This window comes from Grammomys surdaster, unplaced genomic scaffold (assembly GCF_004785775.1).
Source record: "Grammomys surdaster isolate TR1022 unplaced genomic scaffold, NIH_TR_1.0 168, whole genome shotgun sequence".
Classification (NCBI taxonomy): Eukaryota; Metazoa; Chordata; class Mammalia; order Rodentia; family Muridae; genus Grammomys; species Grammomys surdaster.
This window is the reverse complement of record NW_021604616.1, coordinates 3,396,350-3,403,381: the sequence shown is the minus strand read 5'-3', so window position 1 is coordinate 3,403,381 and position 7,032 is coordinate 3,396,350. Positions and strand designations below refer to the sequence as shown.

The 7,032-nt window shown below is 43.5% G+C and overlaps 1 pseudogene; it reads left to right on the top strand.

Annotated features, from left to right (window-relative positions):
- The first annotated feature begins 2,018 nt into the window (after positions 1-2,018).
- Positions 2,019-3,207, top strand: LOC114620397 (annotated as a pseudogene).
- Positions 3,208-7,032: the final 3,825 nt, after the last annotated feature.

Genomic DNA, 7,032 nt, shown 5'->3' with positions numbered 1-7,032 from the left:
GGGAAGACATTTGCTAACTATTTGCACAAAAACTGTATTACAGTCTGGATCCATGGGAGTAGATATCTTTAATATCTGCATTAGTGGTAATTTTTCTAACCCCTCAATGTACTTCATTCACCACATGGCTTATTTTAGATCCTTCTCGTGCTTATTTTAGTTTCATCGATTTATTCATTACTCATGGTAGGGAACATAGGATTTTTTAAAAAAAATATCTATTTTATGCCTCGTTTATAATACTTCCTTTATGGTTTGTTTTAAGAGACCACTTGTGGGATTTCTCTTTGAAATTACAGTACAGGAAAGCAAGAAAGACATTTGAGTATAGCTCAGCCCTACCTTTCATTCAAACTCATAGGGTTAAAAAGGACTGGCTTCAACATTATCATGTAAATAATGCAGAAAAACAGATTAAAATGATTAGCATTGCCAATTTGATACTCGTTCTTTCCACCTGCAAAATAATTTATTTCAAAACCATTCAGGGTGACATGTTGTATTTCTAATTTCTGCAGCTGTATTGAAAAGATATATAATATCTAATCTTTGTTTAGAGATTTGTTCTGAGCATGTAAAAAAAAAATAATACCTCAACCTGAACTCATCTTGGTCATTGTTTATTTCATTTAAAATTAAAATATTTGGAGTCAGGGAGATTGCTTAGATAGTCAATGGGCCTGCTGCCAAGTCTAATGATGTGGGCAGTAATTTAAGGATGATATCCTTATCTATTCTAATTCTAGCTCCCAAATAATGGACATAATGACCTATGTAGTTTATTAACAGTCTGTAAGCACTTTGACGGGGCAGATATTCATCTATTCTAACTCTCTAAGCGATCTACTTCGCAGCCATAGGCCCTGTGTTACTTGCAGTTTAAGTCTTGCCCTGGCTTACTCTGTTCCATGTATGTTCTCATAGTGAATCCCACGGTGAACTGCTCATCATGACTCCTCCTTCACCCTCTGCCTCCTCAGAGCCATCTCTCCTCTTTTCCTTGGGGTTTTTCTCTTACTTCTCTCTCTATCTGGACCCACTGGTTGGGATTCAAAGTCCAGCTTTCCTATCTCTTCTGCCTAGTCATAGGCTGAATCAGTTCTTTAGTGACTAATCAGACATGATGGAAAACAACTTTTACATAACATTGAGACCAGAAATGCTTGACCACACCATCATCCAGACTGTAGACAGATGTTTGGATATAGAAATCGGCATTTGAATACTCTGCACAAAACTATCTCCACACATTAAGACTTAGGTTCAATCCCTGGGACTCGTGGTGGAAGGAGAGAAACAGTTCTCTTAAGCTATTCTCTTACTTCAGGAAATGTGATGTGATACTCATCCCCCAACACACAATAAGTAAATTAAATGTGATAAAATAAAATTACTTTATGTATTTGAAGAATATCCTGAGGGTGTCAGGTCATATGGAGATATGGAATACTTCAACACATCCATTCAATAAAACCCATACAATGAATTGGATTCTCATTTAAACATGATCTAACATCAATATACAATGAGGTAATGGGCTGAACACAAATGGCAAGTTGTCACTGGTATACTCGTTATAGTTTGAGTAAGGAACACACTCTACAGGCTTATGTTTGAACACTTGGTTGCCGGGGGAAGAGCTGTTTGGAAAGGTTATGGAACCTTTTGATTTTACCATAGAAAATCTATAACTGGCTTTGAGGGTTTGTAACCTCTCTCTACTCTGTGTCACCTTTACTGTTGAAGAGGTGATCTCTCAACTACATGCTCTGGTCACGTTCTCCCATGCGTTGCCCAGAGTTAAGGACTCTCCTTCTAGAACTACAAGCTACATTAAAGTCTCACTGTTGGTCATGCTGTTCTAGCATAGCAACAACAAGGTAACTAATACAATACCACAGTACCTGTAAGCAGTATTTATGTTACAACTTGTTGCAGGGTATAATAATTACAAATAAAGGGCTGAGCTACCGTGATCGCTTGGAGGCTTCGGTCGGAAGCAGGTTCCTGCCTGTGACATGGATAGATGTAAAGAAAACTGTCTCCAGGCCTGTTAAGACCACAGTTCCCTTCGGTCCAAAACGAGTCTTGGTGACGGAGCAGATTCCTTCTCAGAACCTAGGATTGGCTAGCAGTGGCCAGGCCCAGCGGGTCCTGTGTCCCTCCAACTCCCAGCGTGTCCCTCCACAAGCCCAGAAACTTGCTGCAGGTCAGAAGCCAGGGCTAAAGCAATTGCCAGCTGCCAGTGTTCCTCTCCCTGTGTCCTGGCTCAGTAACCCTCAGAAGACCGAGCAGCCTGCAGCCTCGGGAAATAATTCTGAAAAGGAGCAGGCATCCATACAGAAAACTGAAGACACACACAAAAAAAGGCAGTGGACTCTGGAAGACTTTGACATTGGCCGCCCACTAGGAAAAGGGAAGTTTGGAAATGTCTATCTGGCCAGGGAGAAGCAGAGCAAGTTCATCCTGGCTCTGAAGGTGCTGTTTAAGATACAGCTGGAGAAGGCGGGTGTGGAGCACCAGCTGTGGAGAGAAGTGGAGATCCAGTCGCACCTGCGGCACCCCAACATCCTCAGGCTCTATGGGTACTTCCATGACGCCACCCGCATGTACCTCATTCTAGAATATGCGCCCCTTGGAACAGTCTATAGAGAGCTTCAAAAACTCTCCAAGTTTGACGAGCAGAGAACCGCTACTTACATCACCGAGTTGGCAAACGCTCTGTCATACTGCCATTCAAAGAGAGTGATTCACAGAGACATTAAGCCAGAGAACCTGCTGCTTGGGTCAAATGGAGAGTTGAAGATTGCAGACTTCGGATGGTCTGTTCATGCTCCGTCTTCCAGGAGAACCACTCTGTGTGGCACCCTGGACTACCTGCCCCCAGAGATGATTGAAGGCCAGATGCATGATGAGAAGGTGGACCTCTGGAGCCTCGGTGTTCTCTGCTATGAGTTCCTAGTGGGGGTACCTCCTTTTGAGGCACAGACTTACGAGGAGACGTACAGAAGGATATCTCGGGTTGAATTCAGATTCCCTGACTTTGTGACGGAGGGGGCCAGGGACCTCATTTCAAGACTGTTAAAACACAATGCAAGCCAAAGGCTAACACTGGCAGAAGTCCTTGAACAACCTTGGATCAAAGCTAATTCCTCCAAACCTTCAACTGGCCACAAAAGCAAAGAGCCAACTAGCCAATCATCTTAGGGAATCTGGAGCCATGGGCACTGTGCAACAGTGAGAAACGCCCCACTGAATCCACGCCCCACTGAAGCCACGCCCCACTGAAGCTGTGCTGTCCTCAGGGTGCTTTGCTGGGCAACTAGTCCTTGGCCTTACATCAGGACACACCACCTGTTGCCCAGCCCCCAAGAACCATACTGCTTTTCCTGATTTAGTAATCTGGAGGGAAGGTTTCACTACAGCTCTTCCCCCCTAATCCCCATCCCCTGCCTATGCCCCAAGGTGTCCTTGTGGGGGTCTCACTGTGGGCAAGTTAGCAGGGATCACCTGCGTTGTAGCCTTCAAGTGCCAGAGTGTGTGTGTAACTTATTGGGTCGCCAGGCCTGGGGAAGCTGTTGGAATGGATATGTTATCTTTTAAGTGTCAAAATAAAGGTTTGTATAGACTTTGTTTTTAAGTGACACCCATTCAGGCCCTCTTGTTTTCAGCCTTCTGAAGCCCACGCGGGATTCAGGTCCTCAACCACTGTTACGGAGCCTGTGCTTGACCTCTGTCGTGGGACCTGACTCAGGTGTCTCTGGATGTTAAAGGCTATGTTTTATGTTGGTGTTCTGTTATGTATGCAAACTTGTTAAATATATAACTATATGTATAACAAAAAAATAATTACAAATAAATATGTGCTAGACAAAACAGAAAGAAGTAAGACTCACATCCTTTAACTTCTGTATGATTTTACAAGAGGAAACATATTTATATTGGCCTATATTAGTTCAGGTTTACCAGAAGGACCAAATAGAATATATATGTGCATGTAAAATATACGGAATTTAATATACAATTAATACACATATGCATGCCGTTTTGGATGGGATTTATTTTATTGGCTTATGAGATCTGAGAATAACTACTCTATGGTTTTCTTTAGACTGAGAGCCAGGGAAGCGAGTAACTGCTCAGTCCAAGAAGCTAGAAGCTTCAGAATAAGAGAAACCCATGATGTAGCCTTCATTTAAAAAGCTGCCTGAAGGGTACTGCATTCAAATGGTGAATATTCTGAAGTTTGATATCCAATGGTGACAGTACCAGTTTTATAAAGGCAACTACTTTGGTGGGAGATTTTGTCAATAGGCTTCCTCTGGGTTCCAACCTGTTGAGCATCATTACATTGAAGGCAACCCTTTCCCACTTAGTTCTCTGACTCACTCCCATACCAGTGCTCACTAAAAACTATCCCAAAGACCCGCACAGAAGTGCACTTTACCAATTTTCTAGGTTTCTCTGAAGTCAAGTTGAGAAAAAAGATTAAGTATCACTGTGGGTCTGTTGCTCGAGGGTGGGTGTGGGTTCTGTTGGGCTGAGTTGTGGGTCCCATGTTTCTGCAACTCCAGGTGGCTCAGGGGGATAGAAGCACAGGAATTTGACTGAGTTCACTACTCGGCACCAGGCTAGGGGATGCCACTCAGTTCCATTCCGGGTGTGGGGAAGACGGCTGATTTCAGCCCTTGGGCACCCAGGTGCCAGTGGGAGACTGCAGAAGGACTGTGATGGGAGGAGAATATGAGCTGGACCAGCCCACAGCCAAGAGAGGCGATGAGGAAAAGCTCCAGGGGCACCCCATGGGGTAGATGAGACTTGGCTGGGTCACAGCTGGCTCAGCTAGGTTGCTTGAGTTGGTGGACCTCCATGGATGGAAGGCAGAGAGGTCCTCTGACAGGAGATCAGGTGGTGGCTCGTTGGTTGAAGGCCCCCTCTACGGTTCTCCACGGTGGGCCCCAAGTACGAGAGGAAGTTCATGATTTTAAAAGGTTTATTGTCATGGAGGAAAGTGGATGAAGCTGTATCCCGTGTTCTCAGGGCAGGCCTGAGGTTAAATACCTTTTTTGAGTAAGAGGAGGGTCTGGGAAGGGATCCTTAATTGGCTATGCCCTCTGGCCTTTAGGTATCTTATTAATATAGAGATCTCTTGAGGCTCTGCAGCCTGTAGTCACACCCTCTATCTGTGGTATGTGACCTCTAAGGCCACAAACTTTTCTTTGGGAGGGGCTGTGGATAAGTGAAAGGAACCAGGGCCCAGGAGCAAGGCTGAACATCTACTGTCCCATTAGGGTCACTGGGGTCCAAAGCAGACTCTACTGGGTGCCCCACTGCCACTCACAGCCCACCACCCCACATATTACATGGCTCTAGAGGGCTGTATTAATGTGAAAGTGAGGAAGCAAGATGTCCCCACATCCTGTGTTGAGTGCTAGATTCCCCCTGCCTGTGACACTGTTGAGAGGTGGTGGGTGATGAGGTGATTAATGTCATCAATGCATTAGCCCATTAGTTCACAATTAAATGGGTTAATAGAAGGTGAACCTGATTTAGAAAAAGTAGACCACTGGGGATATATTCTTGAAGGGGAGATCTTATTTCTCACTCTTTGTCTCAGTCTCTTTGCTTCTTGGCTGCTTCAAGGTAAGTAGCCTCTCCTGTATACTCTTGCTTCATTACATACAGCAGCCATGGAACAACCAAGCCAAGAACTGAGGAGCATTATCAGAATGAATGCTTCCTCCTTTAAACCAATTTGCTCAGTTATTACCAAAGTGACATTGAGTATCCAATATAGAATGTATGTGCATAAAAAGAGCATATTCAAACCTATCTGAGGACAATCATCCCAGTAGACAAACTTCTTCTGTCTTAGAATTTTGTTCTCCAAAGGTCTTCTGAAGTGTCAGAAAGAACAAAAATGGGTTTTCAGCCAGTCAGTTGCTGTAATAACTGTAGCAATCAAAAGAATAGCCCAGGATGTGGCCTTGTGTTATTCATTTCAGGTAGTAATAGTAAGGGGTGGCCTATGATGATGTTATTTATTATCTTCACAGCATCTGGGAGGCTCTAGTAGACACCCTTTCTGGGTCAGAATGACTCGGTGTCTGTGGCCTCATGCCTCATGGTTCTCCAGGCTAAGAGATCTTGTCATCTCTATTCTTTCTCTCATATTCTCTCTCTCTCATATTCTCTCTCTCTCTTGCTCTCTTTCTCTCTCTTTTTCTCTCTCTCATCTCATCTCTCTTTCTCCCTCATATTTCAAATGCCTTATCAAATGAATACTGGCAGAGATTAGAAGTAGAGCCCACTCCAACAGAAAGAATGAAAGAGCACAGTAAATTAAGAAAAGTCTTCAAAGTTCAAGACCATGTGGTTAGGATAGTCAATAGGATAGTGGAGAAGCAGAGTCCAGGCCTGAGAACCCAAACTCAGCTTGACACGGGAGTTATTGCCACAGTCAATAGTCATGTAGCCATAGAGAACAAACTAACATTTGAAACAGAGACTCACGGGAATTGGTGGACTTTCAATTTGAGTCCCTGTGTCAAATGTAAAGGGCTGACATTGGTGATACCTTCCTGTGATCCCAGCATTTGAGGAATGAAGGTAGGCCCATCATGAGTTTGAGGCCACCCTGGGTTATAAAGGGAATGAGGCCATCCTGGGATACTTAGAGAGGCCTTGTCTTTGAACAGACAGTGGGAAAGAGAAGAGTAAGAGTGAGTTAACTGCAGTTCCTATGTATGAAATTCTTTAAAAAGCTAAATATTCCCTTGAACAACACTAAAAGAAAAAAAAATGCTTCCTTTACCTTATTTGCCCTTAAAAGAAAACAAGATGGAAATTACTAGAACAATATCCAAAGGTCAGTTATATGCAAATGAAAAACCCATGCAACCAAAGAAAGGTATATAAATGTGGAACACACTGAAAGATAACATTACTTTAAAAACTAAAACTGGATATCAGGGAAACAAAATACCATAGACCTTGCTTGCATGGTTGGAATAGCCTTCCCTTTCATGTCAA